Raw genomic sequence first — 21,486 nt, forward strand, 5'->3', positions numbered from 1 at the left:
AATAGGACCCAAATCTCCTAACTTCAATGTCTTCTAATACTTAGATTAATTCCACCAACCAGTGGAAAAAATTCTTAACTATATTCTAGTCTTATTATTCCTCTACCCAAGCCAAATATTAAATATACAATGAGAAAGTATTAGCTCTTACTAGGTCACCAAAATAAAGTTGACTTGACACATTAAGCATAGAGAGTATTTATAATCCATCAATACGAGGTCTAAGCACCAAGAACACAAGCTAAGGGTAATGATCATAGAATCACAGAATTACAGGACTGGAAGGGACCTTGATAGTTCTGCTTTGGTGCAGGGGAGTGGATCAGATGATCCAAGCATTAACTAGCCCATCCCAGACAGGTGTTTGTCTAACCTGCTCTTAAAAACTTCCAATGATGGGCATTCAACAAGCTCCCTAGGTAATTTGTTCCAGTGTTTAACTACCTGTAGAGTTAAGTTTTTCCTAATGTTTAACCTCAATCTCCCTTGCTACAATTTAAGCCCATTTTTTTTGTCCTGTCCTCAGTGGTTAAGAAGAACAATTGATCACCCTCCTTTTTATAACAATCTTTTACATACTGTACTTAATGGCTGTTATCATGTCCCCCTTCAGCCTTGTATACTTGTCTGTCTGACTCCTTGGATTATGAGTTGGAACTATTCCTTTCTTTTGCCTAGGTTGTCTGGAAAGTGATTAGCACGTAGGAGGTAAACAAATTAATAACAAATGAATCAGTATTTTCCCCAATGTGTCTTTCTCCTTTATTCTCCACTCTATTGTTTGTTCCTTCTCTCCCAATTCTCAGACCACAAGGAAAGATGCCAGAGAAGGTTACTGGGGAAAGGCTTTTGGGAAGAGATGAATTTTTCAACTGTGTTCTAAAAACAGGCTGGGCTCAGACTGAACTCCTGTGGTGAAGCGTTTTACTGCTAGGGGCCATTTGCAGAAAATGTCACACCAGCACTGGCGAGTCCATGCTCTGGACTCCGTCAACTGCAGTTTCCCTTCCCTGGACAGTATAGTTGTCTCAATGGTTTGTAGATAGAGAGGCAGTCTCTAAAGTTGTCAGGCTTCAAGCTGTTAAGGGACTTTAAGAACTAGGACAGTGATTTAGATCCAGAAGCAAATGAGGAGACAATGTAGTGGGCAGAGCACTAGTGTGATGTGTACCTGATTCTTTCTTGCCTGTTGTGTGTTGCACAAATTGGAGTTTTTCTGGCTTTCACCTGCATCCCTAGTGAGAGCTGACATACTCAAATGTGGAGGTAATGAAGGGATGGATCACAACAGCAATGTCCAAGTGGAAGAAGACAGTTGAAACTGTCTTATTCATAATAAAAGTTACTCTGAACACTTTCTAGCTAAGCCTTTCATTATATCTCCATGCCAGCTTGATGCATTTGAACTGTGCAAACAGAAAATGGTTTACTCATTTACTCAGAATAAACATATTTTTAAATGTTTTCCCAATGTGTGATTTATTTATTTATTGCAAGGGCTGGGAATACCTTTCAAATTACAAACATCCTAGGTTTTATTAAACTCCTTACTGTGTAAGTTGATTTGATGTTAATATGAGTATCAACACAAGTATCTTTCTAACATTCTAAAATATATTCCCATATACAGAACTTCTATGTATTGCTTAAAACAGCAATTACTCCAGTGAAGTCACTGGAAGGCATTAAAAAGATTTGACAGTTTCACCACAATTTTTCATTAATGTAGTAGTCAGGCAATGCAGTTCTACATCCACTGATAACTCAGCAGCTGAGGAACTCAATAAAGCCTGCTTCAAACTTCTCAGCTGTTGACAGGCTTGACTTGCTGAGAACATTGGTTAAATATAGAACAAGTGGAGCTGAGCTCAACAAAGTCATTGCTGTAACAGTGTGTGAAGAGAGCAGAAGAGGGGAAATACAATCTGAGAACTAAACTGCCAAAGCCTAACACCACCTAGCAACAGTTGAAAATTTTTTTAAACAAAAGTCTGGGTGTGAGACAGACAGAGCATACCTCCTATTTCTCCTGACTGGGATTTCCGTGAGGAGAAACTACGTTCCTCTTCTGTTCTCTACCCTATTTTCTGCACTACTTCAACTGCTGGAAGACCTAGAAGAGTGGAAAAGGCTTATCTCTGTGGGTGCTTCTGCACTGGACACTTTTCCAAGTCTTATATCTGCCTGGGTAGTGTGGAGCAAGCTGCTGTGATCTACCAAGAACAAACTGACATTGCAGAATACATTCCTAGGTTCCTACTGCTGTCAGGTAAGAATGAAGTAACTACTCCAATTCATTATCTTTGTAAGATGTGATTTATATATTTTCATGTGAAAGCTGCTTGTCTTTTTTCCTTCTGTGATCAATCTTCTACTGATTTTGAAAAATTCAGTCAAGCAAAGCTAAAATAAGAAGTTAAGTTAAGCGTGTCTTTTTTTTTTTTTTTTCTGTTTTAACAGAGAATCAAACTGTTGTTCAGACCATTTTTTGAAACTTGGTTGAAACAAGACTAGTGACAATAGCTAGTAATCACATGAAAAAGGAATATGGATTGAGACTTTCAAAATTTGTTTTTGTAAACTCATACTGTCAGAAGACATACCAAGATTTAATAATAAAGTGGTTACTGTCCCTTAGCAGCCAGAAATTTAACCGCTATAAAAACAGCCTGTGTACTAAGCCAGAGGAAATAGCCATACAGTGGCTGAATTATGTATGTTCTTGTGACCTACTGCTTTCTACTTTTCTGTTTGTTTTTTTTCCATAACTCTAAGCACACTAGTGTCACCTGGCACATTTTGTTCTGCCCTTGTGACAACAGCTCTAAGTGCTTCTGCTTCTACTCTGATATATATATTAAATTGCTGCTTGGATAACTGCAGATCAGAGCCTTCTTAAAAAGTCCTTATAATTTTAGTACCTGAGTGTTCTTAAACTGTGTAATTTTTTGCATGCCACTAACTGATTGTTTCTTTTACAAAATAAATAATGGAGAAGACAGTCAGTACTTAAACCTTTTTCCCTAACAGCTCAAGAGAAATCTGTTCAAAACATGTATCCTTTAGCTTCATGAACTGCCAAGTAATTTAAGCAGGAATTGTTTAGAGTGATTAGTCTATGTCAAAACTGAGAAAAGCAGCTTGGTCAAATAAAAACTAACCCAGATCCTTCTAAAGCTGCTTTCTTTATACAGAGGGGAACGTTATCATTTATGGATAAGGAATATGTGCTCATTACAAAAGCTATTCCACTAACCATACCAATTAAGGTCTGAAGGCAAAGATTACTAGGGGAGTAATAAAAATCCCTTTAGCATGGACAAGAGATTGTAGTCTGGGATTCTCTCAGTAGAAATGAGTTGACTGGGTCCTCTACCTTGTTTGACACACAAGGTATTGACTCTGAGACACTTGCAGGAAGTTTAGAGTTTCTTATTTTATCAAAATGGATTTTAGATGCATCCCGGCATACTAGATAAATTACGTCAGTACCACAGTTCAGCTGTGAAATGTTTACAAATTGGATAAAACTGACAATACACTAAACCAATTCTGACTTGGCAGTGCCAAGGGATATAACTGCCAGTGAAACAGTGGAAAAGATGAAGTGCTGGGGCCAGGAAAGAATTCTGAAAAGACATGTTTTACATTTTTACCAGATTATTTCCTTAAAAGGGGCACATTGCTTGTTTAGAAATAAACTCTTTTGCATGTAGTGGTAATTAGTGACCCCGTAAGTTGTTAATGGTCATTATTTCAGCTCTATTGTGACCTCTTTCAAGCTCACAGTGGAAACTCTGAGATTTCGTGAGAGCATAGATATGTCTTGAGCAAGTTATTTTTTTTTTCTAGAGAAAACTGTAGGGTGGAAAATATTCATTGTTTAAATTTTGTTTTCTAATATTCATTGATATTAGAGTAGAATAAATCTTGTCCTTTTCTTCCTGAATACAGTGGTAAATAATTCATTAAAAGTGCTAAGAAGAAACAGCAGATTCACTTCTCATTTTATGGATAACTACAGTCTTGGGGAGAAAATGCCACTAATTTAATGTCATTTTATATTGTAATTTTAATTTTCCTCCATAAATCTTTTTTTTGGGGGGGGGAGGGAGGAGCTAGTCTTATTAACCCCAAAACTTGGTCAAATGAAGGGACTTCCAAATAGTTTGCTGACAACTTCCATCCAAAGAAAAATCATGATTATACATTCTTCTGCCTTCTCTTTCCATTTCAAAATGGGCACGCAGGCTAAAATTACTCTTTTCAACAGGTGTCCAGAAAGAGGCTCTGGGATTTTCCAATCAACTCTGTGAAATATGCAATGTAGCCATTCAACAGCTGGTTTCATTGTGATTGTTTATAGCTTTGACTATTCTTCAGAATGGAAACCAACTTACATTTTATATTGAACAGAAAATGTTCTTCTGGCGTTGCCTTTATTTTTCTCCAAATAGATTATCTAGGAAGATAAGTAGGCATAAGCACAGACAGTCATTTTCTCAGTCATATCTATTTGTCCTTTATATTACAGCATCCTTATTTGAGCCTCTAGAACCTGTGGCCACTGGGAAAGTAATGGTGTCATAATGGTGCTAAAGACTGTCAAGCCCTTTCCTTCAATATCCACTGCTACCACTCTGGTTCATGGCTCAATTATCTTGACTATAGCAACTTCCTCCTTTTTGGCCTCTCTTCTTCAATCTACACAAAACTAAAATCATCATCTTAGCCCACTATTCTGACCATGTCACTTTACACATCAGGCTCAAAGACCTTGAATTCACCTTCAAAGCTCAACGTAGTTCTGCCCCAGCCTACATCAGCTGTCATTTCCTCTACCTCCCCCATTTTACATTCTGTGGGTTGTTAATCACAGCTCTAGTATTATCTGGTTCCTCTCTTATGTCAGTGGCTATATTAAAACATTAATCTAATCTAGCAAGCTATGGGTTATCTATAGTGCTCATCACTGCAGAAGCTAGGGCCCTCATCTGGCAGAGATTTACACACATGCTTAACTTTATACTTGTGGGTAGTTCCACTGAATTCAATGGAAATACTCTTACTTAAATTAAGCATATGCCTAAATGCTTTGCTGAATCAGAGGCCAAATCCATATGATTAATACCAAGGGGAATGTTGCCGTTAACTTCAATGAGAGTAGAACCAGGCCTGTGGGGTCTAAGTGCTTAGTTATTAACAAACATTTGTCCACTCCCCCACAGGAACATTAAACAAAAATAGAGCAGATGAATTCTTTGTAAATAATCTTTTCCCAAGAGCTGTTTTACTTTCCCCCTAGTTTCCTGTTTCTCCCCTTTCGTTCTCATAGTCTATTGTTGTTTCTCATCATATTAGTTTAGAACAGGGGTTGGTAAACTTTTTGGCCCAAGGGCCACATCAGGGAATAGAACTTGTATGCCAGGCCATGAATGCTCACAAAATTGGGGTTGGGGTACAGGAGGGGGTGTGGGTTCTGGGAATAAGAGGTTTGGGGTGCAGGAAGGTGCTCCGGGCTGAGATCAAGAGGTTTGGAGAGCGGGAGGGGGATAAGGGCTGAGGCAGGGGTGTGGGGAGAGATTCAGGGGTACAGGCTCCGAGCGGCGTTTACCTCAAGCAGCTCCCGGAAGCAGTGGCATGTCCCTTCTCTGGCTCCTACACGGAGGTGCGGTCAGGCGGCTCTGCACACTGCCCCATCCGCAGGCATCGCCCCTGCAGCTCTCATTGGAGCGCTGAAGGGGGCCACTGGAGCGGGGCCATGCCGTGGCTTCCTGGAGCCACATGGTGCAGCCCCCGACCCTGCGCCTTGGCTGGAGCGCCGGAGCAGGGCCGAGCCACGTGGTATGGCTTGCGGGCTGGCTTAAAATGGCCTCGTGGGCCCGATCCGACCTGCTGGCCGTAGTTGCCCATCCCTGGTTTAGATTGTCAACTCTATTTGGGGCAGGACTATGTACTCTTACATGTCTGAAAATACCATGTACAGCAAGATAGCTGTATAAAATCCAACATGAAATGACATGGAGGAAATTTAGTATTTGAAAACCCTGAACAAGAATTAAGAACTATAATTAAACAGAAAATGGTTTGTGACAATGATTTTATAAAGTTCCCATTAAAGTGAAAAAGCCCATTTAGCACTTCTGTATATGAATCACAGACTCAGTTTTCAGTTCTATCCTAATGTGTTAATGAAGATCTGCCATCGGGATATTTCCATTCATCTATTTCCCATTGACCATTAAAAATATTCGTCCACTTATATATTTGACAAACTTCAGAATCCACTCATCACATAAAACTGGCAGAGGAATGTATACACTGATATTCAGAATCCTGTTTGGAATATGGCAGTGCTGTTGAATTCCAGGGATACACAACTGGAGGGGAAGCCAGGTTTCTAGAAAAGAAATAGGGTTTTTCAAGCTCTCTTGTCATTCAGCAGCTACTGTTCTTATAGAATTCGTGATACTAAAATATAAATTATTTATAATCCAGACCATGGCCTATTGTTTGTGGCTGTTGTGGGGGAAGGGAGGCAGGGTACTTATACCTATATTTTCTTGTACAAGGGCTTGATGCTGCTCCCAAGAAAGACAATGGAAGTTTTGCTATTAATTTCAATGGGAGCAGGATTGAGTCTAATAACTGTAACTGAAGACTTCAGTGTGCCTAATGTATTTGGGAATAGTGTTCCTCTGGGGAAGCATAAATTATTAGATCTATCATTTTCATTTCCCCACAAATACTGTTGTACTTTTGTCTGACTTTTATTCATTACCAGGTCAGGGGGAAAAAAGTCAGTGCATACATAAAACTGTACTAAATGGGAATGAAGGGATTTTTTCCATTTAAGATATTTTATCTGTCGTTTGCCTTGATGCTTTTGTTGGTGTACCTCTCCAAATCTTATCCAGAAGAAGTAAAAGCCACAAGTACTAGATTCAAAGACGACTTCTTCATAAGATCATATAGATTGCAATAGCCACCATAATGGGCTCAGCACTTTTCAGAGATGGAGAACACATAGCTTAAAAGCACAATTATATAATATTTCTGCAATTTATGAATTTCCTTCATTCCAAGAGACATTTTAACTGACCCCATGGTTAGTAAAACAATCAAAGAATGGTTTAAAAATGATATGTATGGAGATCAGTGTTGTGTAGCAATAAAACACTATTGCTTATTTATTTTCCCAATGAACAGGAAATTGCTAACTGTAATACTACTGAATTGAGAGGAAAACAGAGAAAATAGGCTGTGTTAATGGAAACCTTGTTGATTCTGCAGATGTGCCATTAGCAGCTAAAAGTTAATCAGAAGTGTTTGTTTTTTTCCCTTTAAAAAATGCTATCTGGCACCACAGAATGCATTGCTGAGGGAGTGGGAGAAAAACATGCAAACTAGGGAAATAAACTGGAGCTTGTATTTTTTCCCTTAAATGGCCACCTCTTGCAGCTTAGCTGACATGAGCAAGCCAGAATTAAGGGGAGGGGAGTAAATTGAAAAGATTTCTGTATAGTAACTGAAGAGTTTCATTTTGTTTCATAAAACTTTAAAAATAATATATGAAGTGACCTATCCCATCTGGATATTAACCAATGGGATCTGAGGAGAGAAAAACCCACAGTGAAGTTTCAGTAAGCTCTAGTTTGATTTAAACCCCAGCAGCACTTTAGTTCAGTAAGAGCTGCTTTTGTTGCACTTCCTTTTTGGGGGAAAGGATGTCAATCTGTATAATGTTGTGTGATTAATGCTGTTCTAAGGTTTGTTCTACTAAAAGAGTAAGAGTCATATTTTAGAACCATAAAGTCTCTTATCTAAAGGGCATCTTTCTTCCCTAAAGTCTATAGGATTTAGGGATGAGGTGTGTGGTTTTGTTTTGTTTGTGGATTATTATTATTATTATTATTATTTTGCTTCAACCTCTCAACTATTTAACTGAGAGATACATGAGAAAATATATATATATACACACTCATATTTCATTGCTTTATAAAACTAACAGATTAAACAACTAAAAAATTAGATTCTACTGGCATAACAATCACAACAGTTGTAAGTAGAGAATTTTATTCACTTGTTTTAAGAGTGTCACTGAAAGTAAAAAGGTACTGTAGCATTACTACAAGAATTTCCATTACTTTATCAAATGGATTACATTTTTTTGAAAATATAAACTAAATTAATGTGATTGAAAGCAGCAGATTCCTGAAATCAGCACAACTGAATTACTGCTAACTTGCCTTGTTTATCCAAGAGGCCTTTGAAAAGAAGGTCTTCCCCCCAGACCCTTACATGTGAGTCATAGTTCTAATGCACTCATGTCTAAAGTTATTTTAGTACCCGTCCTTTAACTAAATGACGAACAGCTTGACAACAACAGGAAGGAGAATGGGTGGTGAGTTCATGATGCCATTTCGGTGAAGCAACCTGAATGTTTAATGAAATGATGCAATTTCCATTAGCTTTGTAGTTACTGTACTGACAAACACACACTAAAAGAAAATAAAACCATGTGATTTGCTCTCCTGTTCAGAGTTTGTGAGCACTGCAGACAGTACTCTTAAGCCCCCTGAATACCTAGCTATGTGACTCAAGTGCTATTATTATCTTTCTACTGTATAATGTAGATTGCTCACTAGACTAACTGTGCCATTAAAAGACTTAGTCCTGGACACAAATGAAAAAGTGGCAAAGCATTTGTGTTTAGCCTTGAATGGTTCACAATAGCTTCTAGGCAGAGTTCTGTTGTTTCAAGTACATTCAAACTCTGTCTAAGCCTCAGTTATCCAAAAATCTCATTTATCTAAACAATCAACACATGAAATGCTGAAGAAACCCCTACTTGTCAAAAGACAGTAACTATGATCATACCACCTGTGAGATCACAACTCAGTTCAAAGATAACAGTGCTTATTCCCATAGCACTTCTCTTCTCCTCTAATTTCTCCGCCAGAGGAGCAAGCTCCCCACTACCAAAAGCAGGGTAGAGCAGTGTTTAGTTTAAATGGGTGAGGAGTTCAATTCCCATCTCTGGAAACACTCTTTGAAACAAAAGAAAATACCCTTTATTTTAATTGTTAACCCCAGGGTGAGAAAGGCCAGGCAGAGAGTTCCCTGAGCAGTGTTGATTGTAGGGGGGCAGAATATGGAGAGATCCCCTATATGCAGAGCCACACAGCAACAAAGTTTCCTAGGTCTGGAGCTGGTAGGGGTTCTTCAAGTTCCCCTTTCAGAACCACAAGACTGAGGCACTGGGAGCCAGTGCCGGATTCAGCAGTAGCTACCACAAGTTAGGACAAGTCCAGCTAGTATCACGGTCAGGTGATAAACACGTGAGACACAATGTTACCCCAAATCCCATTTCTCTAAACTCCTCTCATGTCTCCCATCATATCTGGATCAAGAAGGCTTGGACATAGTAGAACGAGAGGTACCTCCTTAGTAGCAGTAAGTAGATTGGAATCAATCCTCTTCACTGTGCCATAGAGACAAAGTAGAGCAGAGAGAAGGTCCAGGGTTTCTTTCTGGCCTCAGTTTCAGGATTTCAGTAGTAACAGTGAAACAATTTGTTTCCTTTTTGTTAAGTACTAACAGAAATGACATAAGGGCAAAAAAGCAACAGCAGTTGAAAGCTGTGTTTTTTCCTTTTGCTGTCCTCATTCACTTAAAAAGTGTTCTTAGGGGAAGATTGCTTATGTTAAAGGAGTTTGTACATCCCTACTTCTTTCCCTCCTGCAGTGCAGCACATTAGGGTGCCATCTACCAGAAAGCAAGGAGGTAAAGAAAATCAAAAGCCTGAAAATATATGGAAGCAGAGTTCGCCTTTCATCCTTCCAGTTAGTCCAAACACCAGGACTATCAGAGAGAGAGAGAGAGAGAGTGTGTGTAAAATGAACATGTAAATAGGGAAGTGCAGCAGGGATGCTGGATAGAAGAAAGGGAATGCTGAAAAACTCTTTCATGGCTGAGTAAACTTCCCATGTTGAAATCTCCTTCTACTCCTGTCCTGCTGAGGAACTGAATAGCAAGCAGATGTGGCAAACACTGTCCCCAGAGGCGACACTGATTAACCTGGGTAGTAGTTTTGACTATTTTATGCTCAAAGTCTCTGCAGATGTGTCTAGGTTCACTTGGTAGTGGTTAGTGAAGGAGTGAAGCAAAGACCAAGAAGCAGCCCTGCTGATTTCAAAGGGATGAGGCCAGCACACTCTCAACCCAAGAAGTAGAAAGACTTCTACTGTAATGAGCCTGCAAAGAAGGTTTACCCATCTGCTACAAGCCATTTTATAGAAGATTTCTATCAGCTACTAATTGCAGTCTTAAAAACCAGGAGTCCCTTTTCCTCTCTGTTTGGACCATGAAAAACAACAACAAATATAGCCTTAGTTTTCCTAAAAGTCTCAGTCCTGTGAAAAAATAAAGAAGGGAGAGTCAATAACTAGGGATCTTAATTATCTAATAAGATAAGCCAGGGCTATAACTACTAAAGGACCTGCTTTCACCATCAACAGCTCCATAGGAACTTTTAAAACAAGTTCCCCACAGCCTGTGAAGCACAGATGACAGGTTCAAGTGAGGGAGTCTCTGTATAAGAGGGCACTGAAAACTTGTAGGTATAAAGATGGTTAAAAAAAAAAGCCCATTGGACCTTGGAAGGCTGAGCTAGCTGAAACAACTCTGATACGAGTGTTCCAAGACCTTGTTGTACCTGGCAAAACTCAGAATTGTTGAAGGGAAGAACCTGAGGTTGTAATATGTCTGTCCAAACAATTATAGAAAGGTCATCCTGACCATAGTAGAGCTTCTTTGTTGAGGGATGCAGCTATTTAGCAGGCGTATTTGCTACTGTGAGAGATAAGAGGTTCAAAGAAGGTGACACTGAATAGAGGTGGTGGCTTCTGAAAGAGAAGAGAAGATTGAAAGAGCTCATATGTACTCCATACAAGATCCAGTAAGCCTGGGAGACAGGGTCCCTAAACTATGTGGGCATCTAGGATAATGACTGCTCTGTCCACTCTGCTCTTGCAAAGGGTCCAGGGCATGAGAAGTAAAAAGTGTGTATACTAGGGAACAGATAACCAAACTCCCTTTTCTCAGTCCCAGGAACAGGCATCCCAGCCTTGGGCTGAAGTTCCCCAAAACAAAAACTGGTGTGCATGGGATTTGACAAACCAGCACAGAGGGAATTCCTTACCAATGTCGGTGTGAGACGACACTTTCTAGAACAAGCCCCTTTAGCTTGGGTCAAAGGAATGAAAGCCTAAATTTGGGAATCTACTCACTTGTGCTGGAAAAATTAGAGAACTAATAGATAAGAGCAGACCAGAGGACTGCGGCATGGGGGTGCCCTCAGTATTGCTGGTGCTTAGACTTACAGCACTTAAATGACAGTAATACAATCAACTGATTTTGCCACAAAAACAGCTTACCTTGAGTGATCCTGGATTCTATTTCTGACTCTACCGCATACCTCCTAAGACACCCTGAGCAAGTCAGTCTCTCACTTCTTCAGCCTCTATCTCCAAAACGAGGTCAAGAATACTTCTCTATCTAACAGTATTGTGAGGCATAAATCAATCATGTCTGCAAAGTTCTCTAAGAACCCTACAAGGTGTTGCAAAAGCAAAAATGTGAAATACTATGAGTTTCTCCTTAGCTCAAGCATAGGGTGACCAGACAGCAAGTGTGAAAAATCAGGACAGGGGTGGGGGGTAATAGGAGCCTATATAAGAAAAAGACCCAAAAATCGGGACTGTCCCTATAAAATCGGGACATCTGGTCACCCTACTCAAGCATCACAAAGGAAGCACAGGAAAGATGCATCACAAATAAAACCCACTAGCTGTCCAATGCTTAATACCTGTCCTGGTTATGCCTGAGTTTTACAGATACAGAATCCAAGATATTAGCAAGGCCTAATTGCTGGGTATGAAATAAATATACCAGGAACAACAGTTCCACAGAATGCTACTGTGACCTCAAAAAATCCCTCAGAGGAAGCAAGCAATACCTAAAGCTAGCTCCAATGCCAGGCATAAATGCAGAGAGGGGCAGTGTTTAGATATCGCTCAACGATGAGTTCAGGATACTAAAGTGGAGATACTTGAGGCATGACAAAGCATCTTACAAGTGGCTCCCGTTAATGAGACAATATCCTGGTGAGTGAGGGCCACATTGCTAAATTCAGATGATCCTCCACAATCTATTCACCCTAAGTTCTGAATGCACAGTCCATCCCTCTTATACAGTTTTCATCCTGTGATATCACTTCTTCAGGATAATAATGGATGAGAAGGATGGTCCTAGGGTTAGTATGCTTTTCTGGGAATTGAGGGACGTAGGTTCAGTCCCCTGCTCCACTGCAGATTTCCTGTCAGACCTTGGACAAGTCACGTAGTCTGTCTGTGCCTCGTTTCTTCCCTACCTTGCAGGGTAGAGGATAAATACATTAAAGAGTTTGAGGGGTTCGAATACTGTGCCTAAAATAGAGTTTAAACCTCTTCCATCTTGGAAAGCAGATTCTACAGCATGAAGAGGGCAGAGAACCTGATTGATCAGAGGGATAAGAACATGCAGCCTCAGAGGAGGGAGACAGAATGAAGTGTGGCTGGACAGCCTATGCTCTGAGGCAGGGAAAACCGCTAGTTAGCCAGCACTGAAAGGGCACAGAAGGGAAGTGAAGACATGAGATGTCTCCATGATGTTGCAATAAGGGAAACCCATGCAAATAAAAACTAAGTAATGTCAACATTAAGAAGCCTTAGAAAAACATATCAGCTGGCTTAGCTGCAGCAGAGGGGGTGCATAGGAAAGCCTTGGGCAGCTACCGGTAGGTTTACTACTGTGTCAACCAATGGTACTGTAGTAAAAATACCAGAAGCTAGCAGAACCTCCTCTACACTCTGACTCTGCGTATGCACCAGTGGACATTTTTTCTAAAACTTCCTATTATAGACAAGGGAGCACTATGGTAGGCAGATCACTGACAGCACTCCAGAAAGCCGTCTGGTGCAAGATGGAGAGTGCTGAAGGAAAAGAATAAATTGGGGGCAAAATTGGCCAACAGGAGAAGACAGACTAATCCAGTAGCTGAGAGGAACACAGAAGTTCCTAATTAACCAGAGGGGCCTGGGTTCCACTAACTAAGTTGGAAAGCCAGAGGGAAAACTGCCATGGAGGATCAGGGAAGGGGACCAATGAACCTGTGAGGAAAAAAAAAGTTCCTGTAAAACAATCTTGTCATCCTGAGTTGTGCACTCAGTTTGGTGAGACGAGAACGGCTTAAATGTCACAGTCCAGCTAAAACAGTATTGCCATCTCTCACAATTTCATCACAAGTACAGTACCATGATATTTGATATTTTTGTTAGCACTCCAGGTCCTGGAATTAGGTAAAAAAACATGAATCCTAAACATTCCAGTACCAGAAGGGAAAAAAGAACCCCAAATTATTGCTTTAGATGTCATGATTTTCCAGCCAACCTCAATTTTTAGGTCTTGACTTGAAGTTTGAATGCTTGGGGTTGGCAATGCTGCTAGAGAGAAGGGAGAGTGAGTCTGAGCTTAGAGGAAGGTCCAACGTTCACATGTTAATCACAGTACGAAGAGTGAACAGATCGGGGGTCACACACATAGTTGCTGAGACACAGCAGAAGGCAGATATCAGTGTGAAGGCTCTGCTGCAAATTAGCAGTTGTTGCTGCTACCACCAAGGAGAGCCACTTCCAACAGAGATCTGCTAGCTGGTTAAGACCATGGGGCTTGGAAACAAGAAATCTGGAAGATCCTTCTGAGCGGGTAAAGAGTCACATTGGATTTCATGGGTGGGAGGGCTTTCCTTGTCCTGAGGCTCCCTCCAGAGAAAGACAAAAGGTGGAGGTCCAGGACAAGTGGAAACCCCCAATAGCAGTCAAGCTAGCACTGTTCAGAGGGCAAACCACTGAGAGCTCACAATTTTCTTTAGACCAGCAATGAAAGCTACTGTAGCTTTGAGAAGCCTTCCAGCTGGAAGAGACATTGGGATAGGTGAGAGAAGGAACAGCTAAGCAGGGCTGGCTCCAGGCACCAGCCTGGCAAGCAGGTGCTTGGGGCGGCTGCTCCGGAGAGGGGCGGCACATCCAGCTATTCAGCGGCAATTCGGAGGAGGTCCCCAGGGCCGGCTCCAGGCACCAGCGGAGCAAGCTCGTGCTTGGGGCAGCAGATTCCAAGGGGCGGCATTCCATCTAATCCTTTTCTTTTCTTTTCTTTTTTTTTTTTTTGCGCTTCACCGCTTTGGCCGCCCCTGCAGGTTTTTTCTTTTTGGTTTGCTGCTCCCGCTGCCCTGTAGGGGGCGGAGGAGGAGAGCGCCCTGCAGCAAGCCGGGAGGGCAGCCCGCGTCCTTCCCTGCCTGCCGACCAGAGTGGCACGGAGCCCTCCCAGCAGGAGGCGCGGCGGGAGGTGCTGCGTGGCAAGCGCCCTGCTTAAGGAAGCCCTGGCCGCCCCTCTTCTCTCTCTCCCCCCCGCTAGCCGGGGTGCGCACTCCGCTGCCTGGGGTATGCAGGGCCGGGAGTCCCCCTGCACCCACGCTCCTGCCGCCCCGCAGGTATTTTGTTTTTGTTTTTTCTTTCCTTCACCGCTCTGGCTGGCCAGTTTGTCGCCCCCCCTCCCTTTGCTGCTCTGGCGGGCCAGTTTGTTCTTCCCCTCCCGCACCGCTCCGGCCAGCCAGTTTGTTCTTCCCCCCCTCCCCCCCTCCGGCTGGGGGCAGGTTTGTTTCCCGCTCCCCTTCGCCACTCCAACTGGGGGCAGGTTTGTTTTCCTCCTCCCCTCTCCCCCCTCCCCCTTTGCTGCTCCGGCCGGCCCGGCGTTTTTTGCTTGGGGCGGCAAAAAAGCTAGAGCCGGCCCTGATGGTCCCTAACTCCCGCTTGGAGCGAAGGGGAATGATTTAGTTGGGAATTGGTCCTGCTTTGAGCAGGGTTGGACTAGATGACCTCCTGAGGTCCCACCCAACCCTGATATTCTATGATTCTATGAAGGACCTCCCGCCGAATTGCCGCCACAGATCGCTATCGTGGCTTTTTTTGTTTTGTTTTTTTTGGCTGCTTAGGGCGGCCAAAACCCTGGAGCCAGCCCTGCAGCTAAGGAAGGGCAGGGGGAGAGTAAAGAAATTAGGGTCTCAGGCAGATATTACATTTAGTTGTAAGAAGGAGAAGAGAGGGGAATGGGAATTGGCTGTGCCCTGCTGGAAACAGACCTGCTAACATTATGTCACAATATACAATTCACCTTCAAGTGGTGAGTGCTCCAGACTGCTCAAAATTGAGCCCATCATGACTAGTTTTCTGAAGGATCAAAAATGCTATAAATCTGTATGCATACCATAGGGTACCACTAAAATGTAGCAAGGTCTAAGAGAGGGTGGCTGCCAGTCAACCAGCCTGCAAACTGTTAAGCAGTCCTTCTCATGGACACAATGGCAACACCACAATTCTTATGAAGAGAGCCATGGTATTTTTTATGTGCACAGAGAACATTGTCTTCAAAAGGTCATCAGAAGTTCCCCAGACAATAGCTTGTATGGTACATCTATCTACCAGGAAAGGACCTTGAGATTTGGACCTGTTGGTCCAGTGAGTCTAATTTAAATGCTGAAGCTTAGACCACTAAGCCACTCTGGCTTGTTCCTCTTTGTTCTGCTTTCTTGGCAGCGAACCTTGGGAAACTGAACAGTGCACAACTCCCTCCTTCTTCCTACCTAGGCCACTCTTTGAATCAGGATTGCTCCTTGAATCAGTCAGCTACTTGGTGCTGAAAAACAACTGAGCATGCCCTCCCCCAAAGGTTATGTATGCATCACCTCTGTGATGTGTCTGGGCTCCCTTGGCCTCAGTTCAGAAATGTCCACGTCTCCTGACCCATTGTAGTATCTCCAGTCTGGCAGTACTTCATTAGCTTGACAATCAGAACTGCATCGGGCTGTTGCATAGGTTTTTCTAAACAGTAAAACAACAAAAAGCCCACAGGCTTTATTACATTTATCTTGGCATTCATGATCAAAAGAAAATGGCAGTTTCTTTTATTCTATAAGGCCAGCCAAAAAAGATGGAAAGATATGCTTTTGTAAATATTTTTCCAAAAAGGACAAGTAAATGTTACAATCTCTGAAAATAAACCGATTCTTTGTGCTTCAACTGAGCAATGTAATTTGCATTTTTATTAGTAATTAATTATCCTTAATGTTAATTAAAATGAAGCCTGGATACAGTAGCTGAGAATCACTAGTAAGGCAAGTTGCACGACTGATGTGTAGTAATATACCCACATAACCTCTCCTTTAAATAGTTCTGCCTTTTGTATTTGTATTTCAAATATTTTATGGGTCACCCATTCTAAAAGCAGCAGCATTATCATCCAGGTCAAACTAGCCTCTAAAATAAACAGCTCATGACTCTTAATGGGGTTCATTAGAAGAAAACACTGACTCCGAAGTCTATTTTGGATCTTGGATTGCTCCACTCCTCCGCTAGCAGTATGATGCAGCTGCTGTTTCTTTAACATTTTTGCTGACAGCTACAGCTAACATTTCAGTTCATCCCAACACCAGCATTGCCTCTTAGCTCTTTTACTTTGACTCTAACAACTAGCTTTCTCATGGTTTTACCTGCATACCACTACTCTCCTTCTGTTCCTAGCAGTGCAATTATTCTTGCTGCCTTTACAGAACACATTCTTAATGGAGAACATTTCTGGTGATGCGCTGAAATGAAATCTCATCAAAATAATCTCATAGACCAAAGATTTTGAGCAGAAAGGGACACCAAACTAAAATGACAGGGACTGAAGATATTCCATAACTGTGAAAGACAACAGTAAAGAGGCACTTTCATGTGCAGTTTTAAAGAAGGCAGAAGCTTATTATTTATCAGAGTTAGGGTTCGTCTTCACTACCGTGGAAGCTGCTGCAGTTGACGCAGCGGGTGTCAATTTAGTGGGTCTAGTGAAGACCAGCAGAGCGCTCTCCAGTCGACTCTGGTACGGTACTCCAGCTCCCCGAGAAGAGTAAGGTAAGTCGACTGGAGAGCATTTCCCATTGACTCAATGCAGTGAAGACACTGCGTTGACCTAAGTTGACCTAAGCTACATTAACTCCATCTACGTTCTTCATGTAGCTGGAGTAACGTAACTTAAGTCAACTTACCTCGGTAATGAAGACAAGCCCTTAGTTTGTGCATAAAGAAACAAAGTACCAATTAATGTAATCTGACAGTGTCAGTAGCCATGTATAGGTAGATATGTAATACAATAGTGTCTATTTTTACTATGCATAATCAAAATAATGGTGGAGAGATGTGCTACTCAAGTTAATAAAATAAAAATCCCCCAGTAAGCACACTCAAGTTTGTCAAGTTTCTCAGTTAATAACCTCCTCCCCCTTCATTTAATAACTAATCATGCCCTAGTGATTCATGCAGAGTGTGCTCTCCACACATAGATCAGGGGAAGGGGTGGGGAATTAGCTACCTCAGAACCCAGTCTTGTCCTACACCCTGCAAAGGCTGCACCATAGGTCCAAGGATCTGTGAGTTGAGAAGAGGAAGCAAGAGGTTGGGACTGGAGAGCATCAGGCACTTCAGGGTGAGGTTGAGCGGAAATGCCTCATCCTTTGGATGATCCCATGGAGATTCCCTAGGGCAGTTATTACAGCCCCAGGCTATAGTTAATAATAATAAACCCCCACTTTTCCATTGCTGGAACCCCTGTGGTGGGCATCCTCCTTTAAGGCTAGTCCCTAGGGTTGCTGCTGGCTGACAAATTGGTGGCAGTGTAACTCCAGTGGAGCTTGTGTTGCCAGGAAGCAGTTGGAAGGAGGGGGTCCTGAGGCACAGAGGTGGTATGAAGCCACAGGAGGCCCTGTGCAGATGGTCCCAGAATCCATTCAGATGCAGGGAATATGGGACACTTAGTGGCTAGCCCTATGTTTCTTTCCCCAAGCTCCCTCAGAACAAGATAAGAAAAAAGCAAAATACCCATATTTAAAACAAGTTGCTGCCTTCCTTTATGCCACAGCAGTACTAAAAATGACCAAAACCCTAGGATTTCCCCCCTTTGCAAATCACTTTTAGGGGCCAGATTCTGTAGCCTTTGAAGTTCTAAGAAAGTCTTAGAAGCTACAATATTATATGTTAGGTTAGGTTTATTTTCTTGTACCTTGTGGTGGGAGGGATAGCTCAGTGGTTTGCACCTTGGCCTCCTAACTCTAGGGTTGTGAGTTCAATCCTTGAGGGGGCTATTTAGGGAATTGGGGTAAAAATCTGTCTGGGGATTGGTCCTGCTTTGAGCAGGGGGGTTAGACTGGATGATCTCCTCAGGTCTCTTCCCACCCTGATATTCTTTTAAAAAAAATTCTCCTGTGACTTTCTTCTTCCACAGGTTTATCACACAGAGCAGAAACTGATGTTATCTTTGTACTTGCTGCCATAGCAGAATTTAGTAGCATTGTCTAGTTCTAGTTTAAGGGCAGGCTTATGTAGCATTTCATCCATCACTTCATTTGAAGTTTTTGAACTTCAAAACAGCTTCTTAGAGAAAAGATCCCCTTCCTTGAATAGCATATGTTAAAAATTCAACTGTGGTTTAAAGGGTCAGAATTCCCAAGGACATAGCAGATAACACTGGCTGAGTGTCAAATAAGTACATCTTTAAAAAAAGCTGTCATAAAACATTAGAGGCAGGAAAACATAAATCACAGATGTTAAATTGTTCCCATATATTTCCAGAGCACTGCCAAAATGAATCTTTTTCAGATAAGGAGAAAAATTAATAAATTTGGCTGCCATTGTTATACGAATATTTAGACGGTTTCTCAGAGCATCTTTGAAAATGTGCCATCTCTGTGCTCCAGAGATCTCACATACATTCTAAAAACATAACAGTCAATAAAAGGGAGGAGAAGACAATGAGAAAGGACACTTTCAGTTGCTTGATTTTCAATGAAAGCATGGGAAAAGAGGAAAATGATTTTAATAAATCAAATGAAGAAAACTTCAGTCTTTACTTGGAAATATTTTAACGTAAGATACCACATGTTCTCTGAGAATCTAGTGTAGTGATTTAATAGTACCCTAAAAGTGACATGTGGAGTCTGGGTAAAATGGATTTGATAAGGCATCAACAATCATTCCCATTGTCTGACAATTTAAGTTTAGATCAAGAAGGAGAATTATTTGATCTTAGCCATCTACTTCAATTTTTCTTACTAAGACTTGGCTTGGGGTGGATACCTCTCTTACTGCTTTTGGGGAAGCAGGAATATACCCAGGAATCACTCCCATGCCATGACTAGTACAAAGACTCAGTTTGTACAAACAGTCATCTTGATTAGCAACAGATAGATTCTGAATCCAAAATGCCCCAGTCTCTCTAGTGTGTGAGCATTGATTGCAAAGTCCAGGTCTATTTTGTGTTTGGTGTCTGTTGCTATAGTCCCGGTGCTGGCCCAGACTTCTCTGATGAGTCTCAACTGGCCCCTGGGTCTGGCCCCTGGTTGACCCCTCGGCTGCAGATTCTGGTTGAACTGCTCCCTGCTCTCCCTCTAGGGGTCAAAATAACATACAGTCCCAGGCTGCCCAGATATGCAGGACATAAAGGGCACCACATATCTGTCCACTCACGCCCTCAGCTACCGATGGGGACATCTCCTTCCTTCTGAGGTTCTGGTTGAGTCTCATATACAGTGCAGAGCAGGCTCCCCAGGGCAACATGGTCAGGATGCTCTGAGCCTGCTGGGTCCCTGCAGCAGCAGCTGCTGTCCCTGCATCACTGTTGCCCCAGCCATACCTGCTTTTCATCAGTCCTAGTCCCAGGAAGTTGTGCAGAACTTCCTGCCATCTCTCTGCCCAACTCTCCATCATCAGTCTGGGCTTCAGGAGCAAGGACAGCTTTCACAGCACTGCTGCCGCCGTTTTGTGGAACGAGAATTCACACCTCCACACAGTGGGGCTTCACATCTCCAATTCTTACTCCCACTGAAAAGTTACATGGCAGCTTGTTTTATGGAAACAGTTGTGGACTTGTAGGAAAAAGTTTTCATGTATCCAGCACACATTCATCATGGGGGCATCTGAGCATCTGCATAAAATCTGCTATACAATACAGACATATATATTATTCTATAATCAGACTCCACACAAGACACAGGAGGAGCAACTAATTTTCTCCAAGAACATCTCAGACTATCTAAAATGCGTTTAACTTTAATGTCAAATATTTGTAGCAACAAAATTTTGAATATATGGAACTTATCAAAGTCATGGCATTGAAAAGTATTTAGCAGCACATCAAATATCAAAATATATTTGAAAAGAATTTTTCATTTACATCAGGAGGCTGAAATTAAGTATGTTCCTTTAGATATTATTTTAACATCTTCCCTGAACTGCAATGCTGATTGCTTGCCATTGTTATTACCTTAAAAGGGCAGATTGGCTTTTTGTTCTGCTGCCATTTGATGGATGCAAAAACCTAAGAGAATTGTAATCATTCTTGGATATGATAGACCTGAAATGCTAGTATTACTGAACTCACCCAATAATATTATGGTCAAAAGATTCAACTGTGATAATGTTATACTTGTGAGATCCTTTTAGTTTCTTAAGAGTAAACGGTATATGACAGCAAAGAACCCAGATCTACATAGTAATTCACAGGACCGTTCCCTAGCTCCCTTCCAAAAGGAAATATATAAATGTAAAGAAAAGATGTCTGCAGAAATGTATTTTAAGATTATAATTCTTTGGGGGAAGGGACTGTCTTGGGGCATATGGGTACAATGTCTAGCACAGTGGAGCCCAGATTGGCATCTCTAGCTACCACAATACAAATAATACTAATTCCTTGGTGCAATTTAGGGTGAACTGCAAAAAAAAAAAAAAAAGCAGAAGACTAAGATTTTAAATCATTAGTGGGCAAGTCATGCCCTCAGCTTCATGAGCACGGAGACAGCAGGAGCTCACTTTTTGTGTCTGAGAGCACTCAAGTCCACAGGAGCTATTTTATATTGCCACATACAAACGGAGAGCCAGTGAGGCTTGGAGCAAGGCAGGAGGAGCTGATGCTAACTGAATCCTTTGGCCCTTTGAATCTGTGGAAAGGTAGTGCTAACGGTTGCTCAATCCATTAGTGGACTAGCATCTGGGAAATGACTCCTCACTGAGTCCATAGTGGGGAATGTAAGATACCTCCCCCACTTCTGTCTCTGCGGAGATCCCAGTACCCAGCCATGTTGTTCAGGCTGGATACCGGGGAAAGCATTTGCATCTAATACAAGAAATGTGTCCTTAAAGTTAAAGACAAATACATTTTACAAGTGAACTCAACAATTTTTATCTGCCAAGAACCAAATTCAAGGTTCTGTGTTCTTTCTCTAAGAGCTGATGATATCACCAACACAAAGTAGAGCAGGGGCTGCATTCTTCATAATGCTTTAGGTGATGGGAATTTCAC

At 41.8% G+C, this 21,486-nt stretch overlaps 1 protein-coding gene across 3 annotated transcripts in view; it reads left to right on the forward strand.

The window, feature by feature from the left end:
* The first annotated feature begins 1,630 nt into the window (after window positions 1-1,630).
* The window catches only part of FILIP1 (filamin A interacting protein 1), a 148,165-nt gene continuing 128,309 nt past the window's right edge, over window positions 1,631-21,486 (forward strand). The window contains exon 1 of one of the 3 annotated variants that reach the window (XM_034766189.1): window positions 1,631-2,269. The gene's annotated coding sequence lies outside the window, so the exon portion shown is untranslated. The remainder of the gene's footprint in view (window positions 2,270-21,486) is intronic. The other 2 variants (XM_034766188.1, XM_034766191.1) reach the window with 2 other exon arrangements.

The sequence above is a fragment of the Trachemys scripta genome, chromosome 3, assembly GCF_013100865.1.
Source record: "Trachemys scripta elegans isolate TJP31775 chromosome 3, CAS_Tse_1.0, whole genome shotgun sequence".
Taxonomy (NCBI): domain Eukaryota; kingdom Metazoa; phylum Chordata; order Testudines; family Emydidae; genus Trachemys; species Trachemys scripta.